This window comes from Ochotona curzoniae, unplaced genomic scaffold, assembly GCF_017591425.1.
Source record: "Ochotona curzoniae isolate NIBS_2020 unplaced genomic scaffold, NIBS_Ocur_1.0 contig_2754, whole genome shotgun sequence".
Classification (NCBI taxonomy): domain Eukaryota; kingdom Metazoa; phylum Chordata; class Mammalia; order Lagomorpha; family Ochotonidae; genus Ochotona; species Ochotona curzoniae.
Window position 1 is genome coordinate 3,226,157 of NW_024465582.1, and position 16,448 is coordinate 3,242,604.

The 16,448-nt window shown below is 42.3% G+C and overlaps 1 long non-coding RNA gene across 1 annotated transcript in view; it reads left to right on the forward strand.

Annotated features, from left to right (window-relative positions):
* Positions 1–5,923, forward strand: part of LOC121154427 — a 95,482-nt gene extending 89,559 nt beyond the window's left edge. The window contains exon 4 of the long non-coding RNA XR_005883515.1: positions 5,846–5,923. This is a non-coding gene — a long non-coding RNA (uncharacterized LOC121154427). The remainder of the gene's footprint in view (positions 1–5,845) is intronic.
* Positions 5,924–16,448: the final 10,525 nt, after the last annotated feature.

Sequence of the window (16,448 nt, forward strand, 5' to 3'; positions counted from 1 at the left end):
GGAGACCGTCTCTGGTCTGAAGGTAAAGCCGGCAGAGTATCATCCCGATCGATTAAAAGCCCCAACATAATAATTTATAACAACAATTTATAACATTATGGAATTATTGGACATAGTATTGAGTAACCAGTATGTTAAAAAAAAAATGCAAGTTCTTAACCACATCCTGTGACTTCTTCATTGACATTTCGATTTTAGTTTATATACAACCAGGTTCTATACACCTTAAAATGGCTGTGGATTGCTATTCAGCTATCTCGTGTCTATTTTCATTGTAATATTTAGCTTTTTGTAGCGTTGAAGCGTAATTCTGCTGAACCTGGCTCTTTTTTCGGGAAGTCTAGACTGACTTATAACTCTAACAAGACATATGTCAACAGTTTAGGTGCAGAGCAGTTAGTGTATGATTTTTAAAACCTGTCTACATAGTTCTTCCATAGATACACATTTCCATAAAAATTTATAGTTTTCTTATCTTGTTCTAAGGGTGTGTAAAATAAGTTTTATTGTCCACAAAAATCATTGTCTCTGAAAGTTAATTGGTTTGGATTCTACTTTTTATTTTTTCCATGTTAATTAGAAAACGGATGTGAGAAAATATCATTGAGTTCTTTTCTACTTCAAAGAGAAATCACGTCAATTGTAAACTAATTTCTTTTAAGATAACCCAGCCTATTCAAGAGATTTTACACATCTATTAAGATTTATGATAGTGCTTTGTCTTACGAGTATTCAAAAAACAGAAGGAGAAGCAATAGAAGTTGGTAAGTCGGCTGTGTGTGTTGAGAATTTAAACCAGATATGCAGGAATTAAGGATCTGGACTGAATGTAAATTATTTTACATGATTTCAGCAAGCTTACTTGAAAAAATACTGAAAAAACATTTATTTCCGAATACTTAAAATTGGAAGGATGGCCCACCTAAAGAAAACTGTGATGAATATTATGAAATCATGTCCATTTGCTTTCAAATCTGATTTCAATTTAAAAAAAGAATACTGTGGTGTTAATCAATTAGACCAAAGCTAGTACTGGCAGAAGATGCCTCTAAAATCTGAGGGGGTGGCGGACTGGACTTTGCTTGGCAGTCAGTACTCCCCGTGCTGGATCAGCGCGTGTGGGTGGGAGACCCAGCTCCTCGTCCTATTCCTGCTTCTTGGGAGCCAGCAGGTGTATTGGAAGCCTCTGGGTCCCTGGCACACTTGAGTTGGCATGCTGGCTCCCCGCTGTGACCTGGCCCAGCCCTAGCTGTTGCGGGCATTTGAGGATTAAAACAGCAAATAACCGAGAGATTCATACTCTCTCTCCTGTCTCTCCAAATAAATTTACAATTAAAATAACACGACAAGAGCTTAGTGTGCGCATATTTCTTCATGATTTGTAAAAATAAGGCAGAGCAGAGATTGCTGTAAATCTTTGGGAAATAAAGGTTTAATCTGTCCAGAACATATTCCATAATGTATAGGCCTGAAGAAACTGCTCTCCAAAGTCGAGCCGATGCCGCGTGCCAGGTATGTGCCTGACACTAACAGGGAGAGGCAGGTCTCGGGAGTCAGTGGCTGTGAGCTGGAGGGTTTTCACTGGGGTGTCACAGTGACCTCTCACCTTCCACCCAGCTATGAGGACACTTTCAGATAACTGGCGTATCCTCCCTTTGGCAAACTCTAACCTGGGACAAGATAGGGAAGATCTTGGTTAGTGCAGTTCTGTCCTGCACAGAGCCATGGAAGTCCAGGATCGACTCAGTGTGGACTTGACCATCCCCGGGCCCCCATTTGGCCAACAGGGGCTGGCAGGTAACACAGTGTTCTTCATCACATGTACTTTATTCCCAAGAACAAAGAGGTCAAGCACCCTTCCAGACTTTAGACGGGACTACCGACCAGCAACATGGGTGGGAAGACGGCTCCGGAAATCATTTAATGAAACTAATCAGAGTGGCCTTTACTTCAGAACACCACAGATACGGAGTCTGACATGCAACGTGAAAGAATAGTTCATCCACACAAAGCAGATGAGAGTAGGAAATCCCGGTATTCTGTCACACAGTAGAGGCACTGCAGGTCATGGCAAACGTACAGTGTGCTTCTGGAAAAAGAAAAAGGGAAGATTTTGAATGTTTTCATCATCAAGAAATGCTAGATGTTTGAGGAGATAGGTATGTCTGTCATGACTGGACATTGCACAGTGTGTGCCTACAAGTGTCTCATGGAGCCCCGTTAATATGTATAATCTCATGGGTCAGTGAATGTCTGTGTTGGAACATCTGATAGCTTGACTTTCCTTATTCGTTAAATGCTTACTTCCATTGCCTTTGGAGAACATTAGCCTTTTCCTAGGATACAGATGCTCAAGCTAACCTAATCCCTGATTTTGTTGAATATAAACATCAAACCCTGCTCTGCTGACAACACACATCCTCATCCTGAAGAGGATGGGCACAGTCCTGGGAACATACAGAGAATCTAATATCACTAAATATTGGTGAAGATGGATCTTAAGTTTGTTGGCCAAAAATAGTAAGCATTTGTGTGGACACGGAGGGGACATTTCTGAGTTTACTGCACTCACACCATGTCGTACTTATCGGAAATCTTGTAAATATCTTCACTCTAGAAGAGTCTTGTTTTCTACCCATTATTATGAAAAAATATTGAAGTTATCCAAACTTCTGTTTATCTTCAGAAAGCAGGAGGAAATAAACATTTTTTTTCTGACTCAACCTATAGAAATGTCAGTCTAGAAGTAGACCTAACAAAAATGCCATACATTTTTCTACCTAAGCAAGTATTACTGATTGGTCTCTAAATGTAAACAAAAAATGAATGAAATCAATGATGGAGTTGTGTAATGTGTTTAATGTCTCAGCTCCAACCTCCCAAAGTGGATAATTTTATTGCTTGCTTCTAGCAGTATTTGTCACATTAATTTCTATGATTGACAGAAGAGTAAATGATCATGGAATGTGTCTGATCAGTCTTTTTTTCACATCTGAATATGCTCACATTTCCTCGTGCAGAGTCCTTCACTACCACTCACAACTTGCCAGTTAAAAATCCCTTCTTCCTCTTTGTGCTATTGATCTTCCAGTGTTCCCCCATTAATACGATCTAGTCACTTACCCTATGCTTAATTTGCACCATTACATGCATTTTACTGCCCACAAATGGAATGTTACCAAGAGAGATACATGGTATTTCCCTAAGAGGTCCCACTATTTACAATGAACAGTGTAACTGTATTTGTTAAAGCCATCTGAGCTATGACCTAAGTAGGTGTAACCAGTAGTCATTGCCTACATTACAGCTTCTTTTTAAATGAATATCTTCAGTTCATTTAAAATTTGAGGATATAATTGTTACTAAGTTATGGCCAGCTTAGGAGTAAGGCGTTCTGGAATTCCGTCTCACAGTTGGGTGACTGTAGATAGTGATAACATACTGTGTATTTCTGTACTTAAAAACCTAAAAGAGAACATTTTGCATTTTGTATATTTTTACCATAAGGAAATGCTAACTGTTGGAAGGGATGTGTGTGTGTGTGTGTGCTTTGATTAGACACTACACAATTTATGCATGTGTCATGGCACCCCACAAATTTCTAAAGATTTATTTGTTTTCTTGAAAGGTGGGATGACAGAGAGAGTGAGTGAGCAAGCACACTTCCATCCTCAGATGCCTTCAACAGCCAGAGCTAGTTCAGGCCCACATCAGGAACGAGAAACTCCATCTGTGTCTTTGATGTAGGTAGGAAGGGTCCAAGTTCGTGGGCCACCATATGTTGCTTTTCTACATTAGCAGGGAGATAGAGCTGGAGCAGAAAAGCAGGGACTAGAGCCAGAACAATCGTAGGAGATGCAGGCATCATTCAGCCTACTGTGCCACTGTGCCATCCTTGTGAACGCTGTCTGAATGCAACTTGAGAATGACTGACAGGAATCTTCACAATGCTGGGCTGACATTACAGCTCTGACAGAGGTTGTGCATTTCACGTGTTTCCAATTTTTAAATGCTAACATAAGCTTAATATGAATGATCTCACCTTGTAGAGGGGTTACCTAAGCATTTTAAGAGGATTTAAAAGTGAACCAGGCCACAGGATAATATATATATTTCTAGGATTCTAAGTAGTACTATGATTTAACTTACAGCATACTTTCATAAATGGATTTCTCAAGCAGCTGTTGTAAAGTTTACTGCACAGTGCCTGGTGAATGTGGCATGGGGAGGATTTGTGACTAGTCAGGCCAGACCTGTCACAGCTTATCGGAAGTTGCAAGCAGTGCGCTCCTACCTCTGCATATTAGGAAGGAAACCTCTAATGAAAGGCAGTCATATAAATTCAGTGAGGCTCCACATTAAATGTTAAATTTTACCGTCTAAATACATATTAGTAAAGAAAATACCAATATGACTGTAATGCATAATACATTGCTACATCTGCTAATTAAGCACAGGAAATTGATGTTTTCCCTCTGTAGTGTACATTTATGCAATTATATACTAAGTGAAAATTGATGTATTTGTACCTTATTATTGGCCTCTATTTTACCTACATTTGATAGCATTTGCAACATCAGTGAAAATCCTACATTATCCTATTATACTAAAAGGTAGTAAGGCAGCTTTCTATTCCTTGGAGAATTTAAAACTAACGAATTAGACTAATGTCAACTGGAGTTCTGACTTTTCTTTATTAAGAAGATAAGTTAGCAAAATTACTTCAAACCAGTATTTTCAAATAATTGACAGTCTACAAAAAGAACTGGACACATGTCAATTTAGATTTTAAATAGCCTATCAGAATACCTGTAATCTTTATTGTTTGGGGTCATTAGGTATAAGCTGCTTCAAAAATTTTGAATTTTAGTAAGAATGGCATAAGTATGCACTGAAATTCGGGCTGGTGTTGTTGTGCTGCTGGTGAGGCTGCTACATGACACAGTGTAACCCATGTGGCTGCTGGTTCAAGTCCTGGCCGCTCTGCTTCCGATCCATCTCTCCCTAATAATGGCCTAGGAAAAGCAGTCAATGATAGCATGAGTGTTTGGAGCTCTGCCTGCCTTGTGGGAGGCCCTGATGAAGTTCCTAGCTTTGGCCTTGCCCAGCGTTAGCATCGTGGTCATGTAGGATGTGAGGTTAGAGATGAAACATCTTTTTCTTTCCTCCCCCTTCTTAATCTCTTCCAAAACAAATCCTTTAAAAAATGACTGTAACCCAAGTGTATTGCTTGTATCCTAAGTTTTCAGTGTAGAGTCTCCTGAGAGTATTTCATGTTCTGCCTCCATGTACTCAGACAAGGCATGCTGCAGGCTATAGAATGCTGCTCATTCCTCATTCTGTGAACTGGCACGGGAATCTGACTTGGGGGCAACATGAGAGAGACGAAGGGCCAGCGCTGAGTTGTAGTCACTTGCTTGTGGACTGGCAGCCCATTTGGTGCTACTTGATGCCCGGCTGCTTCACTTTCCATCCAGCTCCCCACCAATGTGCCTGGAAATCCGACAGAGGGTGGTTGGACCCCTACACCCTGGTAGGAGACCCAGAGGAGTCTTCTGGCTCCTGGCTTCAACCTGGAGCATCCCTACCTGTTGTGGCCATTTGGGAAGTGAGCTAGTTGGTAGGACTGATTTCTCTCTCTCTCTTTTTCTCTGCGTGTGCATGTGTTCGCATGTGTGTAGCTCTGTGTTTCAAATAAACAAATCTTTGAAAAAATGAGAGATAATGAAACTGGCAGAAATACTTCATGTAAGATTTCCAAAAACACGCATTCCTTATTCCGTCTAGTTTCCTATCGGGGTCCTTGTGAAGCACCATTTGCCCTCCTCTTTTGTTTGTTTTCCAGGAGCAAGCTTACACAACTGCCCTTCAAACTCTCGTTGGGAAGTCTTCCTAAAGGTAGAGATGCGGGCTCGAACACAGGTAAGAAAATAAACGTCCACAGCACGACCTCTGACACAGTGAGCGTTCTCAAGGAATTATCAATGCCAAAGTTTATTTTCTCTCAAAGTAACGTTTTGTGTTTTATCACTTACTGGATGTGTGATGCGTCTTTGGTCAGATATGGCTTTCCTAAAAGCTTAGAGAAACTGCACATGTTGAATGCACGACATAGTCACCACACTGTATACATTCTGAGGATAGAGGATTTTTAAGAATACGCATTCAAGGATTTTTTTCATGACATTCCGTGTTTAACAAAGTAACATCTTAGGAGTTCAGTGACTGACAACCATATTCTGCAAGTAATTCACCATGTCTTGTATGAGTAGCTTCTAATTTTTGTCTCCCTTGTGTTTCTAAATTGAAAAGAAAAAAAATCTTTACTTCATGGGGGCTGTATTTATTTGATATGAATTCCTGTGTTTAGCATCTGACCTAGCTCTATCAGGTAGGACCTCCTTTCAGCCCCTAGACATAGAAATCTGACTGAGGAGGTCACGGCCATGAGGATCATCCCCCCGTAAAGCAGGTCTGGAAGTCGGGGCAGAACGCATCAGCAGCTCGGGAAGCGGAGAGGGGCCAAAGAGTGTGTCTCTCCTTTGCATGCCACCATTAGCGTGACGCTTCCGACCATGAGCACGCTGGCCGGATCAGGGGGACAGTCTTTTGTCCCATTGCACCCGTGTGTGTGGACACCAGAATCAGTGGGCTAAAGACAATTTTGTAATGAAAATAGAGAAGATGTAAGATTCTTAAAAGGTAATTAGATGAATGATGTTTGAAGATTGCAAAAGTTAATGAAAATTCATTTTATTTTGGGCTGTTTTTTAGATCTAGATTTTCACTTCTACTGTAGGAAAGCATGACTTAACAAATTAATAAATCATCCCTTTGATGAATTTTTGTTAGTAATTTGTTGATCATTCAGTAATGTGAAAACAAGTCAGCAGTGTCTGTAGCATATTAATGCCGTTAGTAATGTAACGTGAGAATCAACCTAGCAAATCTGACTTATTAAAAAACATGGTCATTTAAAAATTTGTTAGCACATCCATAACCATCTATATGCAGAGTTTAAAGTTTATAGTGAATGGACTATTAAACAGTTATACATTAAAATAGTTGTGTATTAAAAATAGTTATAAACAAGCCATAGACATTTTCTTTACTGCCTCGTGATTTCCCAATAAATGGTTTATGCTGGACTGCCACATCTTAGTGAAATATACAACACATTATGTCACATCGATAGGAATGTGTGCTGGTAGTGCCTCAGACACGGTGCATGGTTTCTCAGCACACACACACTGTTGACCCATTCAATCCGCCCCTGAAGGAAGCGAAAAGGTCCCAGTGGCAACTTTGCTTGTTCTTGGAGATCCTTCAGTTGGGAGTTGTCATTAGGGCACACAACTAAACCTAAACAACTTCCCATGTGTCCTTGCTGGCAGTTACTCTTTCTTGTGTGTCTCAATTTTGTGTTTTTGTTCTTGTTCTTTTAATATACATATTTGCAGGGGCATTTTACTTGGTATATAAGTAGAAATTGAAAATTATTTTCTCTCAGCTTTTTAAAGGTATTAATTCCTTGTCATCTTTCATTATATCTGGTGTTTTTCTGCCAGTTTTGTACTTTCATTTCAGGCCACCTCGGAGAGTATCTGTTTATATTTTATTTTCAGCATGTTTACTGTGATTTGCATAGGTGTCATCACTTGGTATGTAAAATTGTATTTGGTAATCTTGAATCTGTAGGTTGATTCTCTATCTGATTTGGAAAAATGGTGGATGTTACTCTCAGTGTTTCTCTTCTTCTCTGGAATTCTGAGCATATGTAATTCTGACATCTGGACTCCGCCTTCCATTTCAGAGCCAACAACTGTTATGCAGCTCATTACTATACTGCACTTGGGTTCTGAGTTGATTAAATGTGGGCTGAAATTCTGAGACCTTGGCCAGCTTCTGCTTCTTCCCAAAAGTCTTTGCACATCTCCCAAAGTGTCAAACTTAGACCTGTGGTTCTGCCAGGATCCCAGTGTGAGCGGCTCGGTGATCTCCCTCCATGCCCGTGGAGCCCACAGGATCCCAACAGGAGTTGCTGTGTGATCTCCCTCTGTGTCTGTGGAGCCCATAGGATCCCAACAGGAGTTGCTGTGTGATCTCCCTCTGTGTCTGTGGAGCCCACAGGATCCCAACAGGAGTTGCTGTGTGATCTCCCTCTGTGTCTATGGAGCCCACAGGATCCCAACAGGAGTTGCTATGCGATCTCCCTCTATGTCTGTGGAGCCCACAGCCTCTTGTTGACTTCTGTCTGCTTGGCTGCTAATGCACTTGACCTGCACAGTTCTGGAGGTTGTAGGGATGTTCAATGAAGTATATGCTCTCTGCTGAGCATTTTTCTTTGGTCTAGGATCTATTTCCTCTTAAGCATGAATGATCTGTCATCTCCCTTGCTCATGTAAATCCTAGAAGATCAATCTTTGGTTAAAAGTCTTCCTGGTGCTCCCGGCAGCATGGCCTAGCAGATAAAGTCCTCGCCTTGAATGTGCCAGGATTCCTTATGGTGCCGCTTCTAATCCCGGCAGCTCCAATTCCCATCTAGTGCCCTGCTTGTGCCCAGGGAAAGCAGTCGAGTACAGCCAAAACCTTGGGTCCCTGCTCTCATGTGGGAGACCTGGAGGAAGGTCCTGGCTCCTGGCTTCAGATCAGCACCACTCTGGCTTTTGTGGTCTTTTGGAGAGTGAATCAACTGGCGAAAGATCATCTTCTCTGTCTCTCCTCTTCTTTGTATATCTGACTTTGCAATAAAAATAAATAAATCTTAAAAAAAAAACGAGATTTCTGATCTTACTCTTCTCACTGGGCTGTGACATAGAGCTGTACTCTGTCTCTCACTGCCCTGTTTCTGTAAGATATAAATAATAGCGCAGGCATTTCGGCAGAATCCAAGGAACGGGAGGGTTAGATTCCACGTATTCCTTTTTGCATAACAGAGATGACTTTAATAAAATGGTGTCACAAGAAGTTTCTGGAAACATGTGCACTGTAACATAAATAAAAACTTTGATCTAAAATATGCCATCCATTGGAATTTAGAAAACAATTTATTATTATTATTATTATTATTATTAGAAAGGTAGGGTCAGAGAGGGGGTGAGACAAAGAGTAAAGAATATTGCATGCACTGGTTCACTCCTCAAAGTACTGCGAAGGCCACGGCTGAGGGAGGCTGAGGCCCGGAGCCCAGGATTGCACCGAGTCTCCCAAAGGAATGCAGGAGTCCTGGATTTTGGCCATCTTCTTCTGCCTTTCCACGAGCTTTAGGAGGAAGCTGGACTAGGAGTGGCATGGGCAGGGCTCAGGCTGGATTGCATATGGGATGTTGCTATCATAGGCAGCTCCTTAAGCTGCTGGGCCACAGCGCCAGCCCAAGGATGGATTTTTCGTATGAGCGCTGTGATGAATGGCACATAGGCTCTTCCTTTGTGGCCGGAGATTTTGATTGGAGATTGTAAGCCTGCACTACAGCTCAATACTTCTTAAAGAGACTCATGTAATTCATTGCTTCATTTTTCTTTTAAACACACTTGAGTATGCTTCTTAATGTTGAGTGATTTCTTCCTATTCCAGCCGCTCTTCAAGTGAGAAATCATTAATGTTTCACATGATTGCAGGTTCTGGCCGTCCGCCGTGGTCCTGCCCTGGGGCTCCCAGGCTCTGAAGAGGATGAGCTGGGAGCTCACTGTGTTTCTGAACACTGCAGGAAAAGGCCTAGGTGCCATTAGTCTGCAGCCTGGAGAAGGATCTCAGTGGCAGCTTTGCTCGTCTCAGAGTGAACGCTTGCTGGTGAGGCTGGCCCTTGGGTTCGCAATAAGTCAGCTTAGCTTCCAGACATGCTTCCGGATGTTCTCATCGAACACACAGTCTGCAGGTATTGGAGCTCAACATTTTGATGAAACTATTAATCAAAATGTAATTCCTTCAAGCTTCTGAATTACTGCATTTAATATTCTTGTGACAGTCATGAAAAAGAACCCTGACTGCTACTCTCATTACGTTAAAAGATTCCCCCAATTCTTATGACTCAATGTCCCAAGAATTGAAAGTTCTTTGAAAATACGAGCATTCTGGAAAATTCAAGAATTTATTTTGTAGATAATTCATTCGTGAAGTACTTTAGAGACGCACAGAGAGCCTCCAGTGTGTGCAGTGACTGGCACTGTGCCATTCCGGAGCTGGGAACCCCACCTCTAGCTTGCTGTGTGGGAAGTAGGAAACCAGTCCCCGAGTCACAATCCTTTTCCCCTCAGGGTCTGTATTGATGGGAAGCTGAAGTCAAGAATCACAGCCGATATCAACCCGAGTACCCCAATGTGAGTGTCTTAGCTAGTTATCATCTTAATGACTAAGCAAAATATCTCATGGCTACAATTAAACATTGACAAAAAATACAAGGACGAATAACTATCAGCAGCACTGGGAGATGACCGTTCATTCGTTTGCTGGCCCAGATTGAAGTTAGTGACATAAGAAAGGGTTCTTCAGCAACAGGTTTAGAAACAACACAGTGCACATCAAGTGCAAACATTATTTGGACCTACTCAATACAAAATTAGGGGCTGCGGGAGATGCATGTGATAGAAAAAAGTAAAATGGGCATGTGTATGTATGTATGAGCAATATCAGCATTGTGGTGTGGGGCACTGTGGGGCACCTGCATCCCATGTCCCACCAGTTTTTTCACACAGCCTTCTAGTGATGGGCACCTGGGAAGGCTCACGCATTTTGGTCCTGTCACCCATGTGGGACAGCAAGGTGAAGTCCCTGGACGCCGACTCTGACCGGACTCAGCCTGTTGCTGTAGATCAGTGGGTGAAGACACTTCCCTCCCTCCCCTTCCTTTGGTCTCTCACTGGGCCTTGAAATGAATACAATGGAAAACACAGAATGCCTTGACCACGTTGGAAGCTCTAGAGCAGCAGTAGTAAAGGATTACTGGAGTAGATCTGTAAGGATCAGCCCACACGGGTTCTCATCGTGTATCACTCATTCATGCCTTATCATCTTCTATCCCTCATGTAGGATGTATTTCTTTTCCGCATTATTTGAGAATTTTAAGTGTTTTCTTCTTCCTTCCTGCCTCAGCAAGAGCCCTCTAAGAAAACATTCTCAAACCTAACTACAGTATCGTTTTAAACTCCAAAACATGCACTGGTGATAGGATGTTTTACCTAACCTCCATGTTTTCATTCATTCATTTTCTTTAATGGGATCATTTGCAGACTTGACTTTTCTCTGGTAGAGAGCTAGTCTAGGATTATGCACTGTTTTTGTCATTTCTGTTAGTCTCCTTTAGTCTGCCTGACTATTGTCTCTTAACTAACATTTTCGATACTGGTAAGCTGGTTTATAAAGTCGTTATTAATTTGAAGTGAACATGTCCTCATGAGCTGCTTCATTTCATGCTTCCCAGACAGATTAGATGTGATATGGCTGCGAAATGGTCTCCATCACTCTTGCTGGTGATCCAGACCTGGACCAGCTGCTTGAAGTTTTAGCCTTGTTCTGCTCTAGCCTGTTATTTCCCTCGCCCCCTTAAAACATCCACAGTGATCACTCTGACTTTAATGTCATTATCATAGTTACGTATGTGTTTAATTATATTTTATGTGCAAAATAATCCCAGAATCACTGTACTTGTATCTCTATAAAAAGAAAATCATGTAAGAACAGGATTTGCATACACGATTCAGAGGGTGAAAAATCATGATTCACATTCTTAAAGCAATTCTGATCATCTTCATTGGTTAAAAACTATTGACATAGGTTTTGTGCTAGAGAGTCTCTGTAGCCATTTTCTTCACAGCTTATTTTATTGCTTATTTTTAGAGCATTCATCTCTTTGTACTTTACGCCTCTCTGTAAATCAGTCAGCTAGCTCTATCTGTGTAACACGTCACTTAAATTTAACTTCTGATTCTCATAATGGGAATGCTGGATACGTCTCTGGTGATTCCGCTCACCTCGACCGTCTCATATCTTTGTGTGAGCAAGACAGATGGCCATGGCAATTGCTGGTCCAGATGCTTACATTCATATGCTGGACAGTTTTCCGGCTGTTGGCTGGGGCAATAAGAGATGACTGGGTTACATATCTGCAGCAGCCAATTGTGCAAGCAATAGTTATTTGCATGAGTGTAGGAGCTTCCAAAAGACTGGGTAGAATGGACAACTCATGACGTCTTTGCAGTTGGTTCACCTTCCTTTGGTGTTCTTTTAGCCAAATCTTGGCATTAGACTAGGGGAGTGAAAGAGTGGGGCAGCGAGCTGTACGCTCCAGGAAAGGCTGTGCGAGGTGGCAATGTAGTGCCTGGTGCGTGAGTATCGTGGGGAAATACAGAAATGTGTCTGATTTTGCAATCTACTTTGGCTCTATTAAGCTTTGTGTGTTATTTTTTAAAGAATGTGGTTGAAAATCAGACAGAAAAGAATTTTTTTTAATGTTAACATAAATTCCTGATGTTTATTCACATGTGAATTATGAGTTACTACACTTTGTGATACCTTTGTGGTCACTGTTTTATTTCTCCGAGTGTGTAACACAAATACTGAGGATGGTCTCTATCCCGTGGAGGGCACAGCTGAGGGATGAAAGTCCCAGGAAAAGATAAAGTTTCCCTGTGATATTATCCTCGTGTAATTGATCACAGGGACTTGTCATGATTTTACCAGCGTGAACACTACACTGGAATGACCTTTCCATGATGACATGAGATCTTGGAAGACAGGGGAAATCTCTAGTATTCAAAAACAAATGTTAGCCTCATTAATTCCTCCTTATTGTTTGACGTTGACATAGGTTTCTTTTAGTAATAGAGTTTTAACCTTTACTTTATGGGATTATCTTCATATCACCAGCACATTTCAAAACAGTTAAAGAAATGTCTTTAATATTTGAGGCAACTCTATTTTAACTAGCTTATAATTTGTCAGTGATATTTGTCATTTGTGTTAGACTTTTAGTGCTAAAAGCAATTAGGATATCCCTGGTCCAAACCAAATTAAAGTGCCCTTATAAGAGTTATTTGCTTTTAATAAATTAACTTCTTTCTGAAATATTTCAAATTAAAGTCACTAAAGGAAGGTTAGAAAATAATAGCCTACACACATAGGTCACTCTCCAGGGCTCCTGGTCACTGACTGGAGGCAGAGCATCTGCTGGAGCTAACCCAGCCTCCCTCCTGGTCACAGCCTCCTCCCTACACCTGCTCTGGGGGCCACTGCTCCTTCTCCCTAGGACCTGGCCACCTGTGCTTGCACACCTCTCCATCCATACCTCACCACCAGTGTGCTCTTAGCAGATATCTTTATGGTCCATCCACATTGACCGAACCCTTTCATAGCTCATGGTATTTTCTGCTATTGATTTTTGCTGCTAAATGAGGAGAGGGCCTTCTGAGGACTCCCCCAAGAAGTGTTTATGAACAGACTCTGAGAGTGAAAGATCTGGAGTACTCAGAGAATTGTGAAAGAAATCAGAACTGAGGGAAGACTTCAGTGTTTTTATGCTTGGAGGGACAAGGCAGAGTCAAGGCCACCAGAAGCCAGGAGAGAGGCTATTCAAGGCAAGAGCTGGAGTTAAAGGTGGAAGAACACGGCCTCACTCTGAGGCAGGTGGGGCGGTGCCTCGGGGTGGCCAGGGACACTATCTCCTTGCTCTTCAGTTTCTACATCCAATTATGACCTGAGGTGAAAGAACCCACAGTAATCCAGTTACTAGAGGCCATCCTTCTGGCACACAGGAGAACAGAGCATTTCAGAAAAGTGTGCATGGCTTGCAATTAGAAAAAACTGGCAGGATAACCTCAATCAAAATGTTTCTGCCTGAGCAAACTGAGGGAAATGTGGGCGTTGCTGAGCACATTTTCTTTTCTTGGGGAAAAGAACCAGCGAGCTTTGGACATAACCTTGTCCTCACAAACTGAACAAATATGACTTATTTTAAAAATATATAATTGTGTGTCTGAAAGTTGGTGTATTAGGAGGCAAGGGGAAATCCATCATTCATTCATTTCCCAAATGGCCACAATAGCCAGGGCCAGGATAGGTCAAGGTCAAGAGCCTGGAGCTCATTGCATATCTCCCAGTTTGGTTGAAGGGGTCTCAGAATTCAGGCCATCTTTGACTGATTTGCTAGATGTTCAGAGAACTGGTTCAGAAGTGAAGCAGCTGTGATTTGAACTGGAGCTCCAATGGGATGCTGGCATCGCAGGTTGAAGCTTCTGTGGGCCACAGGCTGGGCCCTAGTATAGCCTGTCTGAAGAACATTTGTGAAAGGCAGGCTTGTGTTCCACTTGGATGAGCCTATTTAAGTACAGAAAAGAATCTTGTGGGGAAAACGTTTTCACTAAATGACGATATTTAAGTGCTGTGAATCTGAGTGCCGTAACTCCTCTCTCTTTTCTGAATCTGTGAATATTCTTGAAGGAAAGCTTGGTCTGTGAGGAAAGACTTTAGAATTCCTCTCCCACACTCGTGAATGATAATGCCATCAAAAGTGGTTTTGAATTGGAGCCAGGGACACAATGTGGGCCTTCCTTGTGATTGGAGGGAATGCATTTCTTGACCCATCACCACTGCTTCCTGAGGTCTGTACTGGGGGAAAACTGGACTGGCTGGAGGCAGGAGCCAAGCCCAGACTTTCCACTGTGGCATGTGAGCACCTTGGTTATGAGGCTTAATGTCCACATAGCAATTTTTTTTTTTATCTTTGAAAGGCAGATATGCATGGAGAAGGAGAGACAGAGAAAGAGAGATCTTCCATCTCCTAATTCACCCTTCAAATGGCCAGAGCTGAACCAGTCCCAAGCCAGGAGTCATGAGCTTCTTCCAGGTCTCACACATATGTGCAGGGATGTATGGACTAGAGCCATGCTTAACTGTGTTCCCAGGCCATAAACAGGGAACTGGATTGGAAGTGGAGCAGCCAGGACTAGAACCGGCAGTCATATGGGATGCCAGCATTGCAAAGTGGAAGATTAGCCTGTTGAGCCACTGTGCTGGCCCCACATAGCAATTCTTAACTCTCTGTGTTTAAAAAGGCAGAAATTTAAAACTAAACAAAAATTCAGAGTTACAAAGAGAGAGGGAAGAGAAAGAGAGGGGTCCTCTATCCACCATTTAACTTCTCAAACGCTGCCATGCCTGGAGATGGACCAGGACGTAGACAGGAACCAGGAGGCAGGAGCTTCTTCTGGGTTTTCCACATGGTTGTAGGGACACAAGTGCTTGGGTAATCTTCCAGTGCTTTCCCTGATTTATAAGCAGGGAGTGGGATCAGAAGTGGAACAGCTAGCTCTTAAACCAGAGTCCATATGGGATGCCGACACTGCAAGTGGCAGTTTAACTCATGATGCCTCAGTGATAACCCTAAGAACATATTGTGATAGGATTTAATATCCTCTGAACTGCTAATGAAAAAGTAATAATTGGCTCGCTTGTCTTTTTCCGATTCCTATCCCCGTATGTTACCTTCTAGTCGTAACAGAGAAGAGGCAGTAAGAAGGAACGCAAAAGGGAAAAATGGCCAACATCAGACGATTTCTGGTGTTACTGATAAGAATGGTGTTGTCCAGTGTAATATTATCTCTGCCGAGCTTAGATATGATAGCTAATATTGTTAACCGGATGAGTCAGCTCAGTGTAACTCCATCCAGTGTGAGGTTACTTGGCACTTAATCCAATCACTGGAGGTGAGGTGTTTCGTTGTTTTCCCAGTTTAAAAAAATGGACTGATGTTCAGTATTTTTGAAGGCTAAGTGATTTTATTTTCTTGGATTAGACTGGGTTAATGCTGTATAATACTGGCACTGTCAAATGCTGTCACAGACGGGATAAAGAAATTATTTCTGATGAATAGCTGGGTCACAACACCCAGAAAGAAGCACATAAACGATGGTCTTGGCTTCTTGCTGCAAAACGGCATCAACAAGAAATTTCAAAGATGGACTCCCAGTGAAGCTGTTCGCTGTATCTTGACACTAGGATGCTGGACTCTCTGCCATTGTCTATGCCCACCATGATGGACACAGGACTATGTATGAAGAACTGTACTATAGTAATGATACAGGGGAACTCAGTGACGGGGGAGGGAATTGGGAAGGAGATAGGGGAAATCCCAGGGTCTATGGAACTGTATCATAAAACGATAATAATAAAAGAATTTTTAAAAAAAGAAATTTCAGGGCCCGGCGCGGTGGCGCAAGTGGTTAAAGGTCCTCACCTTGCACGCCCGGGATCCCATATGGGCGCCGGTTCTAATCCTGGCAGCCCTGCTTCCCTTCCAGCTCCCTGCCTGTGGCCTGGGAAAGCAGTCGAGGACAGCTCAAAGCTTTGGGAACCTGCACCCGCGTGGGAGACCCAGAAGAGGCTCCTGGCTTCGGATCGGCATAGTATCGACCCGTTGCGCTCACTTGGGGAGTGAATCATCGGACGGAAGATCTTCC